Raw genomic sequence first — 19,836 nt, 5'->3', positions numbered from 1 at the left:
ATCAAATCATTTTATAAAATCCTGGAAATAAATATGGGTGCTTTCTGAATTATTCCAGTGACCCTTATCAATTTCCAACATTTATTTGAGCATTTAAAATATTTATAGTATTTAAATGCCCAAAGTCAAATACAATATGATTTAATTCAAAAATCCAAAAATGACCTAAGGATATATTCATCATTTTTGGCAGAGGTTTCCACCTTAACCAGAAATCATGAACTTTTCTTAGGGGCCTTTTGGGTTTATTGAAAAGATTTTAACTTACCCTAGTTGAGTTGATTTAATGCTAGGGTTTGAACATCCCCATTTCAATTTTAGGCAAAATTTAAACATGATGCAACCAAGCTAGTCCATGGCCAGGGTAAAGCTAGGGATGTGACAACTCACCCCCACTAAACAAGAATCTCGTCTCGAGATCCAAGCGTAGGGTAAGGTGAAGGGTAACGCGGACTAGTATAATCTTCACGATCCAGGGTGCACTTCAGTTGAACGTTGATTTGAACACCATCTTTGTCTTGATGTATTGCTCTGAGAACTCCAGCTAATCATGACAAGAAGAGGGAAGGAAACTCTAGAACAATCGATCTTCGAGAAGACCGAACAACTTAGGATCAACTCATGGGATGAGACATAGCAACATCTCTTGAGCTGAGAGACGAAGCACAGATCCGAAGAAAAGGAGTGAAGCAGATGACGAGGGTTCACTAGGTAGACAACAATTTCACGCTTAAGAAGGTGGTAAACAATTGTCAATGTAGCGAGGAGTTGAGTTGCCATGATACCACAACGAGACACCTTCGGAACCGTGACTCGTAGAGATATTCCCTTAAGTGGCAAAAAGAATTACTTTTGATTCAGAGATCATTGAAACTCTTTAAACCAGCCTAAGACAATTCTCGAGCGATCGTTTGGAGGGGGTCGGTAGAATGGCATACTCAAACTTGGATGATGTGGATTACCTTGTTGAAGACAACGTAATGGATGATTTTTGCTTATCACCGGAAATGGAAGAGACCCATGGTAGAATGGCACATTGGCGGTGCAAGCTGGGAACAAAATGGAAATGCTGGGAATGATTCTGGTAACTGGGGAAGAACCCAACAATAGAGAGTGAATTCACTATGGAAGTGGTTATAGCATAACCGACGAGACTAGGAGCAATCCCGGTTAGTGCCGGCGATAATACGTAGCGCTTGTGCGTGCTCTCAAGAACTTAAGCATTTCCACATTCATCAAGGTTTTACCAACATCCGTGTCAAGGGTCCGGTAACACAACTTACTACCATGATGAATGGTGATGGAGGATGCAGATGCAAAGGAAGATAACACCTTCTCAGATTACACCTTAGCGAAGCCAAGGAACAAAATCTGGATGATCGACCGAGAGACATTTAGCACTCCGCTTCTAATGTTCTCCTTGATGTGCTAGTGTATCCCATTCATAGATACGGTTTGATAACTAGAACATCAAGTAAAGGTCGGACTTCGGGAACACAACAAATCATAAGGCACAACTAGAGAGTAAATCCTACGAAGTCCTTATGGGAAGGTGGCCAACTTCATCAATCAAGATATTATAATAACAGGTCTTCCGGCTGGGTGTGTTGGCCATGACATCCACTTTATCGGTTATCGCGAGACCAATATTATAGTTCTTGGGAAATGTTCCAAACCATCATATCTGCCTGAGATTCAGATCTGGTTGGTGTCAGGATATTCGAGACTCATCGAGTCTAGGAAGAAAAACGGAAGTTTGCAACACAAGTCGACGAGATGACGTTGCGAGATTCTCGGGAAATGAACTACGATAGCAAGCTCCAAAACATGAGCTGGTTCTGCTACAAACATGTGAACACGTTGTCCAAGACAAGCATGACCACAAAGTAGTCTTATAATAAAACACTACCGAGTTCAGGAGGGGAACCATCAGCGAGGATATCGAAGTTTTGTACAAATCCGTCTGGTACCTTCGGGACTAGCACTTAGAACTTATTAATCTTGAACAAATCAATCAGTGGCTTGGTGTGCTAGGGACCCATATAGAATGGAGGTTGCAAGTCTCCGAACCATAGAATACTTCGCACGTATGCATGACTGATTTGGGATGATTCCAAAGGAAACAACATTGACTTTCTCGAATCCACGGCGGCAACTTGCATCAAATGCACATGGACTGGAGGAAGTCACTTCTTACATCCGAACATTTGCTCCATGAACTAGCATGAAGAAATGCTTTCAAAAGTTTCCAACACTAGCTTAATGTTCAACAAAATCATGGAGGAGATAAGGATGTTGTCAATGGGCTCAACAACAATTCTTCCGGGCTTCCCTTTAAAAGGAATTCCATAGTTAAGAGAACAAGTGTTAGCATTGGTCAGACCCAAAAGATATAATGGTGTATGCTCGAGGGATCAACCACGAGTAAGACAACATTACGAGCATCGTTGGTACTGATTTGATTTGACGATAGCCCACACTCAAATCAAAGGATTGATAAGACAATAGGTCCAGCAACTGATCACAGGGACCAATCGATGAAGATATCATCTTTCTTCAACACACGCTACACAAGAATATCCCTTTGGAACGAACTAAGTCAGACAAGCTTTTATCTTCCAACTCTCCAAGTTGTTGTCTAGCTTAACCAACTAGCTCAGGGATATCTAACACCGATTCTTGGAGAGAAGGTGGTTCACAAGAAACCAACTTGATCACGGGCTCAACATAACGGTCAGGTGACGACCTGGTAATACTTCCGAGAAGATCTTCGAAAATCACGAACCACCGATATGTTACTAAGCTCGAGAACAATCTTGCTTTTCAGGGCAAGATGATATGATCAAATGAGCGAGGACTTGACAAAATCCTAACTCATCAATCAAAGAGTGCACCAGGAAATAAGGACTAGGTAGCACGATCAATCTTAGAATGATGATTCAATAAACAACACGCTAAGAATGAAATTATTGTCCTTTAGCTACCAAGCAACAAGGTTGCTAGGAGTATTGATTTCACACATCACGATTCACTTGTCGGCATTCCGGTTACAATAATACAGGAACCGAGGAATGAACAATGATGGCAAGAAGTATCACTGTACCAAGAGTGCATAGGATGGTGTGCAATTCCTATAACATCCCGATATAAAGATGGTAATACTCCAAGATAGAGCAGAACAAAAGCTGGATTAGCAATTTGTTCTGTGGAGCACAACTTTTTGACCCAATCCTAGATATGGAAGAGGTACTGGAGTTTGTTTCTCCTAGTCATCCCGGAATGGAATGGCTTGACAGACCACAAGAGTCATAGGCATCGATGAACGAACGCACGCATACTCTTGACTATCAATTGATAGACGAGGGTCAGAATGCAACTAAAGAGAGCAACTCAAAGGAACATGCGATTTTCTGAGTTGTGGATGCATGGTTTAGCATGTCGAACGAATTCCACATATTTCTTCCAGATAACCCATGCAGAAAGGTAGAACTGGCAGAGTCACGATTTATGAATGGAGAACTCCTCAAGAATAATCCTGTTGTGATATTTCAGTTCAACGAGGAACTTCTGCCATAAGTAGTTCATGGTACCTGGAAGAAGAAGATACCACGGGCTTCAAGGACTATCGCAAAGGTTACTAATAACCTAAGGGAGCTAGCAATTACTATCGACATGAAGTAAGTAGAGTGAATCTCGGGTTCAAGAACCCAGGAATAGAATACCTACTACTAAGTAGCATCACGGAATGCTTTCGAGAATGATGGCCAGAATCATCACACTGGGAACACAAATCATGGCTAAATTACTAGATGATCCCCTAAGACACCTAGGGTCATAATACCAGCTCCAACATATATGTCAAGGCAATAAAGTACCTCAACTCACCGATTAGTGTGGTTAATCTGGCCAAAGGCACATCGGAAACAGAAGGAAGGGATTTGCAAATGCATCGGACTATTTAGAAACCTGGGATGACTCCGATAGCATAACGGCTGTAAATGCTCAAAGGATTGGAGACATGCTACAAAATGGTGGCATAGCCACTCAGAAGCACAATATCAAGGTTTCGAGATCAACAATTAACATACGGAAGTAGAAACTGAACTCAAGCTTAGAACCATCAATCCTACAAGTCTGCAGATTAGTAACACGTGATCCTGATAGAAAGAAGAGATAGCCTAGTTCTTAATCCCCGTAGGAAAGATAAGATGACTCAGATCAGAAGGGCATGAGGTAAAGGAGTAAAAAGAGCCTTACGTTCCATCCCACAATCAATTCCCTTATATAACTAAAGAATTTCTAGACTCAACTTCGATCAGTTTGGCTTGGTAATCCTACAGGCAGTCAAGCTCTGATACCAACGCTGTTAGGACCCCGACTCAATGCCACATCGATCTAGCATGTAACACCTCATATCACTTTGCGGCCTCACGCACGGTATTCCCACGGGTGTCGCCTTACCTTTGCCCGGGACCGTTTGCGCCTTTTGGCACACGTATATGACAGTGTCGCTAGCATCCATATGATAAGGAGCCCGGGGCTGACATGGCTAGTCGTAAACCCAAAGTGGCACAGACTTACAGGGACAGGCATCCATGACCCAGCATCGAACGTGTCGGTCATCAGCGAGTGAATCCAGGATGTAGCACTGGGCTAGCAGGACTCCGGTGAACCGGGCTGTAGCGGGCTACAGGGCTCCGGTATTCATCGCGTGACATTTCCCCGAAGGGACAGACACAGGAACGAAGAAGGACACATGCCGGCCAGCCTAAGTGTTCCGGAGCAGTAGCAAGCTACCATGGCTCGGTGGAAACAATAGGAGACATTTCCCGATAAGAGAGGCTACTAAAGATAAACAACTAGATAGTCAGATCCCACACATACCAAGCATTTCAATAACATACACACAATATGCTCGATATGTGCAAACACAACATGGCATCACAACATGACTCTACGACTCAAGTAATTTATTCAATAGGCTCCGAGGAGCGAGATATTACAAACAGGGGTCTCATGACCCAACATTCAGAGCATACAAATCAAAGCACAAGCGGAAGCTATCATGTCTGGGTACAGACATCTATAAATGAAAAAGGCTGAGAAGCCTGACTATCTATCAGATCCTGCCGAGGGCACAAGATCGTAGCTGAGGTAACAAGCTAAACGTCGAAGTCCACGTGGAACTACTAGTGAGACTGAAGTCTCTCTGCAAAAACATAAAATAGGCAAACGTGAGTACAAATGTACCCAGCAAGACTTACATCAGAACTAACTACATATGCATCATTTTGAACAAGGGGATGATGGGGTTTAACTGCAGCAAGCCAGCTTTGACTCGGTGGCTATCCTAAACTACGACTGCAAGCGACTCTTTTGAGGTGGCGCACACGAGTCCACATATTCACCATATCAATACACCACTATGGATCCGCTCCCGTCTCCCTACGAGAACGCCATCCATAGCACTCACGCTTATCTTGCGCATTTTAAAGTATCCACTTTCACTTGTCTATGAACTGATATAAGCAATCCAGAAGTCCTTTTCCGCGGACACGGCTATTCGAATAGATGATGTTAACCCTGCAGGGGTGTACTTCTTCATACATGTTTCCACCACTTAGCGTCTGCACACGACATGTGCTCGGCAGACTTCAAGCGAAAGCCGACGTGGGTGTAGACCACGACCTACCTAAACACTCAAGTCTCTAGTCCAGGTTTATCGCCTATTCGGGTTCCATCCATGAGGAGATCCGGCCGGAGTTTCGCTCACAGCCCCAAATGATGTGAACAGGGTTCCCGAGATACCAAACGGGCATCCGGTACACCGTGCCACGTACCTACCGCATCACAGCCCACCCCTACGGTCAGCGCTGTCCACGGCCTCCAGTAAGCTACAAACACCAGAAACTACTTGCAACTCCTGGACAGAGGACTAGGGTGAATAAGAAGTCGAGCGGGGTCATATTTCAGGGCCCAATGCATGGTAGTAGCTGAATCATGGATCACAAACACAGAACTCAGTTCCTAAGGACGGCTTCAATGAGACAACCCACCATGTACTCCTACATGGCCTCTCACCGACACCTTTTACCAAATCGTGTTCACACACTTAGCTCACACATAGTAGGACATGTTCACACACCTCTGATTCATCCTCGTTGAATCAGACCTGACTCAACTCTAAGCAGTAGCAGGCATGACAAACAAGCATGAATGAGTAGAAACAACTCCTACTCATGCTAGTGGGTTTCATCTATTTACTGTGGCAATGACAGGTCATGCAAAGGATAAAGGGGTTCAGCTACCGCAGCAAGTAACAGATGAATCGGTGTTGTCCTAATGCAGTAAAAGAGAGCAGGAGCGAGAGAGTAGGATTGTATCGGAATGAACAAGGGGGTTTTGCTTGCCTGGCACTTCTGAAGATAACATTGAGTCTTCATCAGTGTCAACGATCACATCATCGGTATCACGTCTATCGAGAGGGGACAAATACCGGCAACACAGAAGGGAACACAATCAATGCAATGCACAATATGATGCATGATCATGACATGGCAAAATGAATGTGTTTTGGGCTAATGCAACTAGCAACAGATTAAATGAAGTTGGTTTGAATACAAGATTCAAATTCAAACTCCATATGTGATTATTCAAATGCCATTCACTTCATTTACCCTAAACAGTAGTGATAAGTTGTTCTAACATGCATGAAAATGGTACAGATGGATTCCTTGAATTTTTCTGATAATTTTTCATATATAAATTATTTAATTTGGAGTTACGGTTAATTTTCTATGATTTATTGAGGTTTAAACAATTTTCTGGAATTTCCTGAATATTAATAAATCCAGTAATTGAATTAATGCGCCAGCCTGACGTCATCATGACGTCAGCAGGTCAACTGGGCGCCTCCAGGTCAAACCTGACCAGTGGGGTCCACTGGTCAGTGACCCAGAGCTGTTTAGTGTCAATGGCAGGTGGGGCCGGGTCAAAGGCCACGTCAGCAAAGTCAATGCTGACGGGTGGGGCCGCTGGATTAGTTTAAAACTAAACAGAAACTAATCTATGATTAATTAGCAGGTGGGGCCCTGCTGTCAGTGTCTATTAAACTAACTAATATTTAGTTAATACTAATCCTAGCCTAATTAGCCGGGCGGGGCCCGCAGGTCAGTGAGAGAGAGGGGGGATCAAACCCGGGTCAACTCGCCGGAGTTGACCCGCGGCTCGTCGCCGGCGAGGCCAGGGACGGCGGAGGGGGTCGAAATTCCTCCTCCGGCGACCAAATGGCCGGCGGAGGGCAGCTACGTGACGCTGAAGATCCGGCGCGTCGAGTGGTGCGGTCAGTTAGACCGGGGGCGACCTATATCGACGGCGGCGGGCTCAAAGGCGGCGGCCGGAGTTCGGGCAACCGCGGAGATGGCGTTATAGGGCATGGCAGGGAGCACTCGTGGGTGTTTCGGGTTCGCAGGAGCGCGGTGAGCACGCTGGTGATGCTCGGGCGAGCGGACGAGCTCAGGAGCATGGAGCTCGTCGGCCGTGGCGGCGGCGAGCTTCGGCGGAGGTGGGGAACGGGGCTAGAGCAAGAACGCGAGCAGGAGAGGAGGGGGAATCGATCCAAGAGCTCACTGTGGTTGCAGAGCGCGTCTCAGCGGGCTCGGGGGCGACCTGTCGGCGGTGAATCGAACGGCGACGACCTCCGGTGGCCGAGGAGGGGAACGGCGACGTGGGCGGCGATGCAGGGCGTCCGGGGCCTCGTGGCTTGGTGGAGAGGAAGAGGAGGTCGAGGCGGAGCCTCTGGGCTAGTCGGGGAAGCGAGGGAGGCCCGGTGGCCACGAGAGAGCTCGTCGGCGGCGGCGGGTGTGTTCGGTGGCTGCGCGCGAGAGAGCCAGAGGAGGAGAGGAGCTCGGGGAGAGAGTGAGAGGCCTGGGGGGGTGCGTGGCGTCGCGGACGGGTCCAGGGCGACGAGAGGAAGCAGGAGGTGGCCAGGGGGAAGCAGGAGGTGGCCGAGGCAGCGTCGGCGAGCGCCACGCCTCGCCTCTGCTCGTCCTCCTGGCAGAGGAGGAAGAGGACAAAGGAGGAGGAGGTGGGCTGGGCCGGCTGGGGGGGGGGGGGGGGGGGAACTGGGCCGGCTGGTGGGCTGCACGGGTGAGGCCAGGTATGTCCTTCTCCCTCTTATTTTTGTTCTGTTTTATTTTTTTCTATTTCTGCAATTTGTTTTTGATTTGTTTTAAATATCAAATCATTTTATAAAATCCTGGAAATAAATATGGGTGCTTTCTGAATTATTCCAGTGACCCTTATCAATTTCCAACATTTATTTGAGCATTTAAAATATTTATAGTATTTAAATGCCCAAAGTCAAATACAATATGATTTAATTCAAAAATCCAAAAATGACCTAAGGATATATTCATCATTTTTGGCAGAGGTTTCCACCTTAACCAGAAATCATGAACTTTTCTTAGGGGCCTTTTGGGTTTATTGAAAAGATTTTAACTTACCCTAGTTGAGTTGATTTAATGCTAGGGTTTGAACATCCCCATTTCAATTTTAGGCAAAATTTAAACATGATGCAACCAAGCTAGTCCATGGCCAGGGTAAAGCTAGGGATGTGACACTTCACCAATATTACCTAGGGATTATGTGTCACATCCAGAACATTTTAGTTTCAATATTTGAAAACTTTTATTCTTTGCCTTTTGTAACACCCACGATGCGGCTATATCTCCCACGTGTCGAAGCACGACTTAGAGGCATAACCGCATAGTGGTTTTGTCGCAAGAAGGGTCATCTTCACACAATCCCATGTAATGAACAAGAATGGGATAACGAGAGTTGGCTTACAATCGCCACTTCACACGTACATGATTAAGATCATACATCATTCAAATACACTCATAGACCGGCTACGGTCAAATTCAAATAAAAAGAAGACAACCCCAAATGCTAGATCCCCGATCGTCCCGACTGGGCTCCTCTACTGATCATCTGGAAACGATACATAGTAACGACCAAGGGCCTCATCAAATTCCCACTTCAGCTCAGTTGCGCCATCTACGCTGGTATCCTCGGCACCTACATCTGTTTTGGTAGAATCTACGAGTTACGAGGACTCCGCAATCTCACACCCGCGAGATCAAGACTATTTAAGCTCATAGGTAGGAAAGGGGTAATATGGTGGAGCTGCAGCAAGCACTAAGCATATATGGTGGCTAACATACGCAAGTGAGAGCGAGAAGAGAAGCAACGCATCGGTCGAGAAGCTAGAAGCGATCAAGAAGTGATCCTGAAACTACTTACATCAAGCATAACTCAAACCGTGTTCACTTCCCGGACTCCGCCGAGAAGAGACCATCACGGCTACACACGCGGTTGATGCATTTTAATGAAGTCAAGTGTCAAGTTATCTACAACTGGACATTAACAAATTCCCATCTGCCTGATAACCGCGGGCATGACTTTCGAAAGATAATATACCCTGCAGGGGTGTCCCAACTTAGCCCATCATAAGCTCTCACGGTCAACGAAGGATAAACCTTCTCCCGAGAAGACCCGATCAGTCTCGGAATCCCGGTTCGCAAGACATTTCGACAATGGTAAAAAAAGACCAGCAAAGCCACCCGACTGTGCCGACAAATCCCGATAGGAGCTGCACATATCTCGTTCTCAGGGCACACCGGATTGTCCAAACTTCTGGTACACCAACCCAGAGTTGCCCCTGGTGGCCACCGGCGGCTAACAGGTTGGACCAACACTCACGACGAGCACTGGCCCGGGGGGTAAATAAAGATGACCCTCGGGCTCGCGAAAACCCAAGGGAAAAAGGCTTAGGTGGCAAATGGTAAAACCAAGGTTGGGCCTTGCTGGAGGAGTTTTATTCAAAGCGAACTGTCAAGGGGGTCCCATAAATCACCCAACCACGTAAGGAATGCAAAATCAAGGAACATAACACCGGTATGAGGGAAACTAGGGCGGCAAGAGTGGAACAAGTCACCAGGCATAAGGCCGAGCCTTCCACCCTTTACCAAGTATATAAGGTGCATTAATTAAACAAGAGATATTGTGATATCCCAAAATATCCATGTTCCGACCAGGAACGAACTTCATCTTCACCTGCAAGTAGCAACGCTATAGGAGGGGCTGAGCAAAAGCGGTGACATAGCCAAACAACGATTTGCTAGGACAGGATGGTTAGAGGTTTGACATGGCAATAGGGAGGCACGATAAACAATGGCAGGTAGAGCTAACATAGCGATAGAGCGAGTACTAGCAAGCAAAGATAGAAGTGATATCGAAGGTATGGTCATCTTGCCTGCAAGGTTCTCAGAGTTGTCGAAGGCTTGATCCTCGTTAGTGTACTCAACAGGTTCCTCGTGGACGTACTCGTCTCCCGGCTCTACCCAAAGCAAGAACACAAGCAAAGGAACCACAATAAATCACGGTGCAATGCACAAGCAACATGATGCAATACATGTCATGATATGCGAGATGTGATATGCAAAGCGTATGCGTGCTCCGGGAGGAAAAAGGATGAACAAGGCATCAACATGGCAAACCAAGTATGACGCTGGAAAGATGAGATGATTTCGGTTGAAATCGATATAAAGATCACCGGAATCGGATGCACGGTTTGCAAATGGCAAGCAAAACAATGATGGCACAAATCTGCGATTAACAGCACGATGCTATTTAGCATGCAACAAGAAACTATGCTACAACATCCCAACATAAAAACAAAGCATATGGCAGTGATCTACAGGAGATGCTTAACAAAAGAGGAACACTGAGCTACGGCTAAATCACATCATAACAGGTTCAAACAAGCATGGGAAAAGTGCAAAAGAATCAGGTTTGACATGGCATAAACAACATCACGAAGCAATGTTCAGAGAAAGTTATCCACATGCTACAGGAACTTATAATAGCAAAACAAGGCATGAAATGAATCTACTCAAAGCATAGATCAAAAGTCCCTTACTGACCATAAGCCAAAAAGGACCAGAGAATATGATGGCACCCATGTAAACATAGCAAGTTTCGTTAACAGATTCAGCAAACAGAGCATGGCATTGACAGAATTATGAAGGCATCTTCGCGAGCTCAATGCACTCACTACAGAGCACTTCATGATAAACTAATCATACATCCACCAAGAAGACATGGCATAGAAGCTATACATGGCAAGAACAACATCATAGCATACACGGATGAACTACAGCAACCTTGGCAAAATTGAATAACATGTAAACAATCTGCCACGAAACATTTTGAAGCAAAAGTAGAGCATGAAAATGACATGCTAGACTACTCCATAATTTCAAACAGGGTAATGAATGGATAGAGCATAACCATATGTTCAAAACATCCTTACTGAAGTATCTCAAAATAAGCATGGATCTCTCTGTAGCATCATATTTACATGGCATCAAAATAACAGCAGAACATGGACTAAAATTAGCAATATCACGAAGCCTAGTTTGCATGCTTGTGCTAGTCACCACATTGATCATAAAAATACATGGCAAGTACCTCTGTAAAGAAGAAATGGCATAGTTCAAAACACATGTAGGGATCAAGTACATAGGATGCACACATCAATCATGACAAAAATGACAAAAGTGCATGTTCCAAAAATGACAAAAATGACAAAAGTACTAACATTATGAAGCACTCTTTAGACAGCATTTTAGGCATCAAGATGAACTCAAATGAAAATGATGCAATGAGATGAAATGATTTACTCTTCGAGATGAACAATTCGGTATGCTACACGCCCAAAACGGTGCCACGGGTGCAAAGTTGTGATGCGATGAACATGCAACAAAATATCTGCAGAACGAAAAAAAATACTTAGAGGAAAAATCGGGTCAACCTAGGGTTCGTCGGCACGCGAGCCGAGATGGTGGCGGATCTCGCCGAAGTTGCCCCGGAGCTCGCCGGAGAAGACTGGGGTGGCCGGATCTGGGCGAGGCCGGCCGGATCCGGGCGTGGCGGAGGCGGTGCGGGCGAGGAGGGCGGCGGCGGCTGGTTTCGGGCGGCGAGGCGGCGGCCGGGCGGCCGAGGACGGCGAACGGAGGTGGCGGCGGCCGCGGGCGGCGGCGCGGCGCGGGCGAGCCGTGGGCGCCCGGGTCCACGGGGCGGTGGAGGCGGAGGCGGGCCGCGGGGGCCTGGCGCGGGCTCGGCGGGCCGGCGTGGAGAATGGCGGACGGGCGACATGTGGCAGCTCCTGGATGGACGCGGGCGGCGGCGGGATTCGTCCGGCGGCGGCCGGACGTGTCCGGTGGCGACAGGGACAATTTCGTCTAGGGTTTGCCCATGAATTTCGGGGAGATGCTATATTTATAGGTAGAGGAAGCTAGGAGTGTCCAAATGAGGTGTAGCTTTCGCTCACACGATCGTGATCCGACGACGGAGAGCATGGAAGTGACTTAGATGGGTTATTGGGATGTTTTGGAGGGTTGTTGGGCTGTAACTCAAAAGAGGCCTTTGCGGATATGCGGTTAACCGTTGGAGTACCAAACGAGCTCCAAATGACCCGAAACTTGACAGGTGGTCTACTGGTGCTATACCAGGGCCACTTGGCAAGGCTCGGTCCATTCCGAGAACGTTAAACACCCGCACACGAAAAAGAGACAAGAGGGGTGCGCCGGTGCATGTGGGAGTGTCAGATTGCGAAACGAACAACGGGGAAAATGCTCGGATGCATGAGACGAACACGTATGCAAATGAGATGCACATGATGACATGATATGATATGCATGACATTAATAAAATGCAAAAAAAAAGAGAAAACCCAACCACGGAGGGAATATCATATCACATAGCCGAAAATGGCAAGAGTAGGAGTTACAAAGAGGGAAAGTTACATCCGGGGTGTTACAACACTCCACCACTACAAGAGGATCTCGTCCCGAGATCTAGGACTGAAAGAACTCCGGATATTCAGAACGGAGGTGATCCTCGCGCTCCCAGGTGGCTTCTCGGTTGGAATGGTGTGACCACTTCACTTTCAAGAATTTGATTGACTTGTTGCGAGTCTTGCGCTCGGTTTCTTCAAGAATAGCAATGGGGTGCTCATGATAAGAGAGATCTTCTTGGAGGTCAATCTCTTCGAAGTTGATAGTGCACTCAGGAGTCTTGAAGCACTTGTGAAGCTGTGACACGTGAAACACATCATGCACGTTCGCAAAGTTGGATGGAAGCTCAAGTTGATAGGCGAGGTCGCCTCTTTTGCCAATGATCTTGAAAGGAACCACGTATCTAGGGGCAAGCTTCCCTTTGATACCGAAGCGATGAGTGCCTTTCATTGGAGAGACGCGGAGGTAGACATGGTCTTCGATTTCAAAAGCCAAATCACGGTGCTTGCTATCATAGTAACTCTTTAGGCGCGATTGCGCGGCTTTGAGATTCTCACGAATGACTTTCCACATTTCTTCGGCTTCTGTGATCAAGTCGTTGCCAAGAAGTTGGCATTCACCTGTCTCGGACCAGTTGAGAGGAGTACGGCACTTTCTGCCATAGAGAATTTCAAATGGGGCCTTGCTCGAACTCGTTTGGAAGCTGTTGTTGTAGGAAAACTTGGCATATGGAAGACAATCTTCCCACTTCATACCGAAAGAGATGACACAAGCCCTGAGCATATCTTCAAGGATTTGATTGACTCGCTCGACTTGGCCACTTGTTTGAGGATGAAAAGCTGTGCTGAAACGAATGTTGGAGCCCATGGCCTTCTGAAAGGAGTCCCAGAACTTAGAAGTGAAGATGCTTCCACGATCTGAAGATATCAATTGTGGAATACCGTGCAAGGAGACAATTCTGGAGGTGTATAGCTCTGCCAGCTGAGCTGCTGTGATAGATTCTTTGATAGGAAGGAAATGAGCCACTTTAGTAAGCTTGTCAATGACAACGAAGATAGCATCATTTCCACGCTTGGACTTAGGAAAACCAGTCACGAAGTCCATCTCGATATGATCAAACTTCCATTCTGGAATAGCAAGAGGTTGGAGGAGACTAGCTGGTCATTGGTGTTCTGCTTTCACCCTTCTGCAGACATCACATTCATTCACGAATTGAGCAATCGCTCGCTTCATTCGAGTCCACCAATACGACTGCTTGAGGTCATGGTACATCTTTGTACTTCCAGGATGAATGGATAGGAGGGAATTGTGTGCCTCATTCATGATGACTTTTCTCAGATCGCCTTTGGGAACCACAATTCGATCCTCGAAGAAAAGAGTATCTTTGTCATCCAAGCGATAGCACTTGTATTTGGAAATGCCCTTGTCAATACCACGTTTCACCTTCTTCACCATGGTATCCAGGAGTTGCGCCTCACGAATTTGATCTTCCAAAGTAGGAGAGACTATGAGGTTGGCAAGAAAGCCTTGAGGAACAACTTGAAGATTCAGCTTGCGGAAATCCTCACAAAGATCCGGTTGAAATGGCTTGAGAATTAGACTGTTGCAATAAGCCTTTCTGCTCAGAGCATCTGCAATCACATTCGTCTTGCCAGGAGTGTATTCAATACTCGGATTGTACTCTTGAATCATTTTGACCCATCGAGTTTGCCTGAGGTTGAGGTTTGGTTGAGTGAAGATATACTTGAGGCTCTTGTGATCGGTGAAAATGTCCACTTGCCTTCCCAATAAGAGATGTCTCCATGTTATCAATGCATGGACAACTGCCGCCAACTCAAGATCGTGAGTGGGGTAGTTCTTTTCGTTGGGCTTCAACTGACGAGAGGTATATGCCACAACTTTCTTCTCTTGCATCAACACAACACCGAGACCTTGAAGAGAAGCATCACAGAAAACTTCGAATGGCTTGGATTCATCAAGAGGAGTCAATACATGAGCTGTGACTAGCTTCTCTTTGAGGGTGTTGAAAGCGACATCACACTCAGGCGTCCAGACATACTTGACATGCTTCTGGAGGAGGTTGGAAAGAGGCTTTGCAATCTTAGAGAAGTTCTCAACGAATCTTCGGCAATAGCTTGCAAGACCAAGAAAACTGCGGAGCTGCTTGACATTCTGAGGAGGTTCCCAATTCACAACTGCAGACACCTTCGCCGGATTGACAGCAATGCCCTTGGCAGAGATGATATGACCAAGGTAAAGAACTTCATCAAGCCAGAACTCACATTTGGAAAACTTCGCATAGAATTGATGCTCTCTGAGCTTGTCGAGCACCAATCGCAAATGTTTGGCATGATCCTGCTTATTCTTGGAGAAGACCAAGATATCATCGAGATACACCAAAACGAATTCATTGGTGTAGGGGTTGAAGATAAAGTTCATCATGCGAGAGAATGTTGGAGGAGCATTGACAAGGCCGAAAGACATGACAGTATATTCATAAGAACCATAGCTTGTTCTGAATGCTGTCTTGGGTATATCTTGTTCACGAATGCGAATCTGATGATAACCCATACGGAGGTCAAGCTTGGAGAATACTTTAGCACCTTTGAGTTGCTCGAAAAGCTCATTGATGTTGGGAAGTGGATACTTGTTCTTGATTGTCTTCTTGTTCAATGGACGGTAATCGACGCAAAGTTGGCCCGTGCCATCCTTTTTCTGGACAAAAAAAACTCCACAACCCCATGGGGATGAACTCGGTCTGATCAAACCCAGACACTCTTGTTCATCGAGCTATTTCTTCAATTCCTTTAGCTCCTTGGGTCCAAGCTTGTAAGGACGCTTGCAAACAGGTTCAGTTCCAGGCTCAAGATCAATAACGAACTCGACTGGCCGATGAGGAGGCATACCCGGAAGCTCTTTTGGAAAGACATCTTGGTCCTCACAAACGACTGGAATTTGAGAAATAGCATCCAACTCGCCCTTCTCATTAAGAGAAAACAACCGAATGGTTTCATCACGAGCGGCATAGATGATAACATCCTCAGAAGGGTGTGTCAATTGAATTTGCCTGGCAGCACAATCAAGCTGAGCCTTGTGCTTAGAAAGCCAGTCCATCCCGAGAATTAGATCAATATCAGAGTCACCAAGAACAACTGGAGAAGACAGAAATTTATAGTCACCCATCTTGATGGAAACATCCGGAACCATGTAGCTTGCGTTCATGCTTTTAGCGGGAGAGACAACTGCTAACGGTCTAGGCAACTCTTGGAAAAACAACTCATGCTTAGATGCAAATGGTCTTGAGATGAAACTAAGTGATGCACCAGTGTCAAAAAGAACTTTTGCAGGAATATCATTAACAGGAAGATTACCGATGATCACATCTGAATAATCCTCTGCCTGAGCTGCATTCATCATGTTCACCTTTGCAAACTTGGAATTATGCTTGACCACTGCATTGCTTGAAGATCTCACAGGAGGAGGAGGAGGAAGGCGCCTTTGATTGAAGCACTTGTTCGCATAGTGACCTTTCTGCTGGCACTTGTTGCAAGTCACTTCTGAGAGCGGACGATGATACGGAGCATTTGCCCTTGGAGCTTGAGACTGAGACTTGTTCTGATAGCCTGGGTTGGGTGGGTGGGAAGATCCACGACCACCTGAGTTCTTTTGCTGGTAAGGCTGACGAAACGGAGGAGGAGGAAGGTAGAACTGTTGCTGCTTAGCTGCCACTTGAGAGGAAGAAGAAGACTGAACTGCATCCCTGATTCTCTTCTTAGAAGCCTCACACTTGAGCTGAGCACCTTCTTGCTTGAGTGCCATATTGTAGAATTGATCAAACTGAGTAGGCTCAACAAGAACGAGAGCTAACTGCAGATCCTCTCTAAGGCCACCTCTGAATTGATAGATCATACTCTTCTCATCAGGAACCTCTTGCTTAGTGAAGCGAGCAAGTTTCTGAAACTGCTTGTTGTATTCGTACACTGACATGTTGCCTTGCTTGAGATTGCGGAACTCCTCACGCTTGCTCTCAACAACACTGGTAGGAATATGGTGAGCTTTAAAGTCCCGACAGAAATCAGTCCAAGTAATCACTCGACCTCCTCTGGAATCCTTGTATTGCTGGAACCAATCAGCTGCTTGATCCTTGAGCTGAAAAGAAGCGAACTTGATGTAGTCCTCAGGCCTGACATTGCTGCATTCAAAATGCTTGTTGATATCCACGAGACAATCGTCGGCGTCTGTGGCCTCGGCACAGTAGCTGAAAGACTTCGGCTGATTTGCAAGGAATTGGTTGAGGGTAGGAAATAGAGGCTGATGATTGAATTGCCCTTGACCTTGATTCCCTTGGTTGCCTTGGCCTTGGTTGCACTCTTGCATGAGCTAAATCATCATCTGGGCATGGGCGTTTGAGGCTTCCATCAAAGCTTGCCATGCCTCCGGAGGCGGAGGTGGAGGTGGAGGGTTCGCCTGACTCCCATCATTGCGTTCCGGATTCTGATGCGTTGGCGGAGCCATCCTGAAGAGGGTGACATCCGTTAGCATCTTGATAGACAGATAGACAAGTTGAATCAACAGATAGAAATTGCAACATATAGTCTTCACACCAAACATTCAAACAAGGATGAACGAATGAATTCCAAAGCAAACATCACACATCCATTGAGGTGAGAAGCCACTTGATAAGAGATTGATGAATGAAATAAACAAGGTGCAACTGGAACAAATAAGTGGTAAGGATTACCCAATCACAAACCAAATATCTGCAGGAAGAAATGCTAGAGCTACTTGAATCCCACCTATAAACTCCCGAAACTTTCTGGTTATGCAATCAGGTGTTGGGGATACAGGGGAAGCAATATATCTCACCCAAACTAACAATCCCTACATCTAGCTGTATCCATCCTTCAACACATAACCAAGAAACCTTCAGAAATCGTGTACCTCAACCTTCGAAAAGCATCCGTTATACGAGTCATGGCAATACTCCGGAACTCCCCAGTACTGGGTGACGTCGAGGTTATCTCACCAACAACTGCATAAAAGAGATTTTCGATGTCGGCAAAACTCAGGTATTCCAGAACTGCAATGATAAAATTGTGACGACAACACCTCGGAGCTCAACTCCCCGGGACACTGCCACAACCCCTAAATGTCAGGAGGCACCAAGAACAATGTTCTCGTCACAAAACCATCGGAACAATTCCAAGATACCCGCGTGATCCTAATTTTTTTTAGTGAAATTTGTGGAGAGGAAAGTCAAAACATCTACGTTAGGAGACCTCACCAGAGCGACGAAGGGACTGAGGAGTAAAAAGAATCCTACTCTCCGATATATATAATCCTAAGAATCAAAACATTTTTGTTCTAGACTCAACATCGCCAGCAAACAATCAAGCAGGGGGCTCCTAAGTCGGGGATGGCTCTGATTACCAACTTGTAACACCCACGATGCGGCTATATCTCCCACGTGTCGAAGCACGACTTAGAGGCATAACCGCATAGTGGTTTTGTCGCAAGAAGGGTCATCTTCACACAATCCCATGTAATGAACAAGAATGGGATAACGAGAGTTGGCTTACAATCGCCACTTCACACAATACATAATTAAGATCATACATCATTCAAATACACTCATAGACCGGCTACGGTCAAATTCAAATGAAAAGAAGACAACCCCAAATGCTAGATCCCCGATTGTCCCGACTGGGCTCCTCTACTGATCATCTGGAAACGATACATAGTAACGACCAAGGGCCTCATCAAATTCCCACTTCAGCTCAGTTGCGCCATCTACGCTGGTATCCTCGGCACCTGCATGTGTTTTGGTAGAATCTGCGAGTTACGAGGACTCCGCAATCTCACACCCGCGAGATCAAGACTATTTAAGCTCATAGGTAGGAAAGGGGTAATATGGTGGAGCTGCAGCAAGCACTAAGCATATATGGTGGCTAACATACGCAAGTGAGAGCGAGAAGAGAAGCAACGCATCGGTCGAGAAGCTAGAAGCGATCAAGAAGTGATCCTGAAACTACTTACATCAAGCATAACTCAAACCGTGTTCACTTCCCGGACTCCGCCGAGAAGAGACCATCATGGCTACACACGCGGTTGATGCATTTTAATGAAGTCAAGTGTCAAGTTATCTACAACCGGACATTAACAAATTCCCATCTGCCTCATAACTGCGGGCACGACTTTCAAAAGATAATATACCCTGCAGGGGTGTCCCAACTTAGCCCATCATAAGCTCTCACGGTCAACGAAGGATAAACCATCTCCCGGGAACACCCGATCAGTCTCGGAATCCCGGTTCGCAAGACATTTCGACAACGGTAAAACAAGACCAGCAAAGCCACCCGACTGTGCCGATAAATCCCGATAGGAGCTGCACATATCTCATTCTCAGGGCACACCGGATTGTCCAAACTTCCGGTACGCCAACCCAGAGTTGCCCCTGGTGGCCACCGGCGGCTGAAAGGTTGGACCAACACTGAGCACTGGCCCCCGGGGGGGGGGGTAAATAAAGATGACCCTCGGGCTCACAAAAAACCGAAGGGAAAAAGGCTTAGGTGGCAAATGGTAAAACCAAGGTTGGGCCTTGCTGGAGGAGTTTTATTCAAAGCGAACTGTCAAGGGGGTCCCATAAATCACCCAACCGCATAAGGAACGCAAAATCAAGGAACATAACACCGGTATGACGGAAACTAGGGCGGCAAGAGTGGAACAAGTCACCAGGCATAAGGCCGAGCCTTCCACCCTTTACCAAGTATATAAGGTGCATTAATTAAACAAGAGATATTGGGATATCCCAAAATATCCTTGTTCCAACCAGGAACAAACTTCATCTTCACCTGCAACTAGCAACGCTATAAGAGGGGCTGAGCAAAAGCGGTGACATAGACAAACAACGGTTTGCTAGGACAGGATGGTTAGAGGTTTGACATGGCAATAGGGAGGCATGATAAACAATGGCAGG

Source organism: Triticum aestivum, chromosome 7B (genome assembly GCF_018294505.1).
Source record: "Triticum aestivum cultivar Chinese Spring chromosome 7B, IWGSC CS RefSeq v2.1, whole genome shotgun sequence".
Lineage (NCBI taxonomy): Eukaryota > Viridiplantae > Streptophyta > Magnoliopsida > Poales > Poaceae > Triticum > Triticum aestivum.
This window is presented reverse-complemented; position numbering follows the sequence as displayed.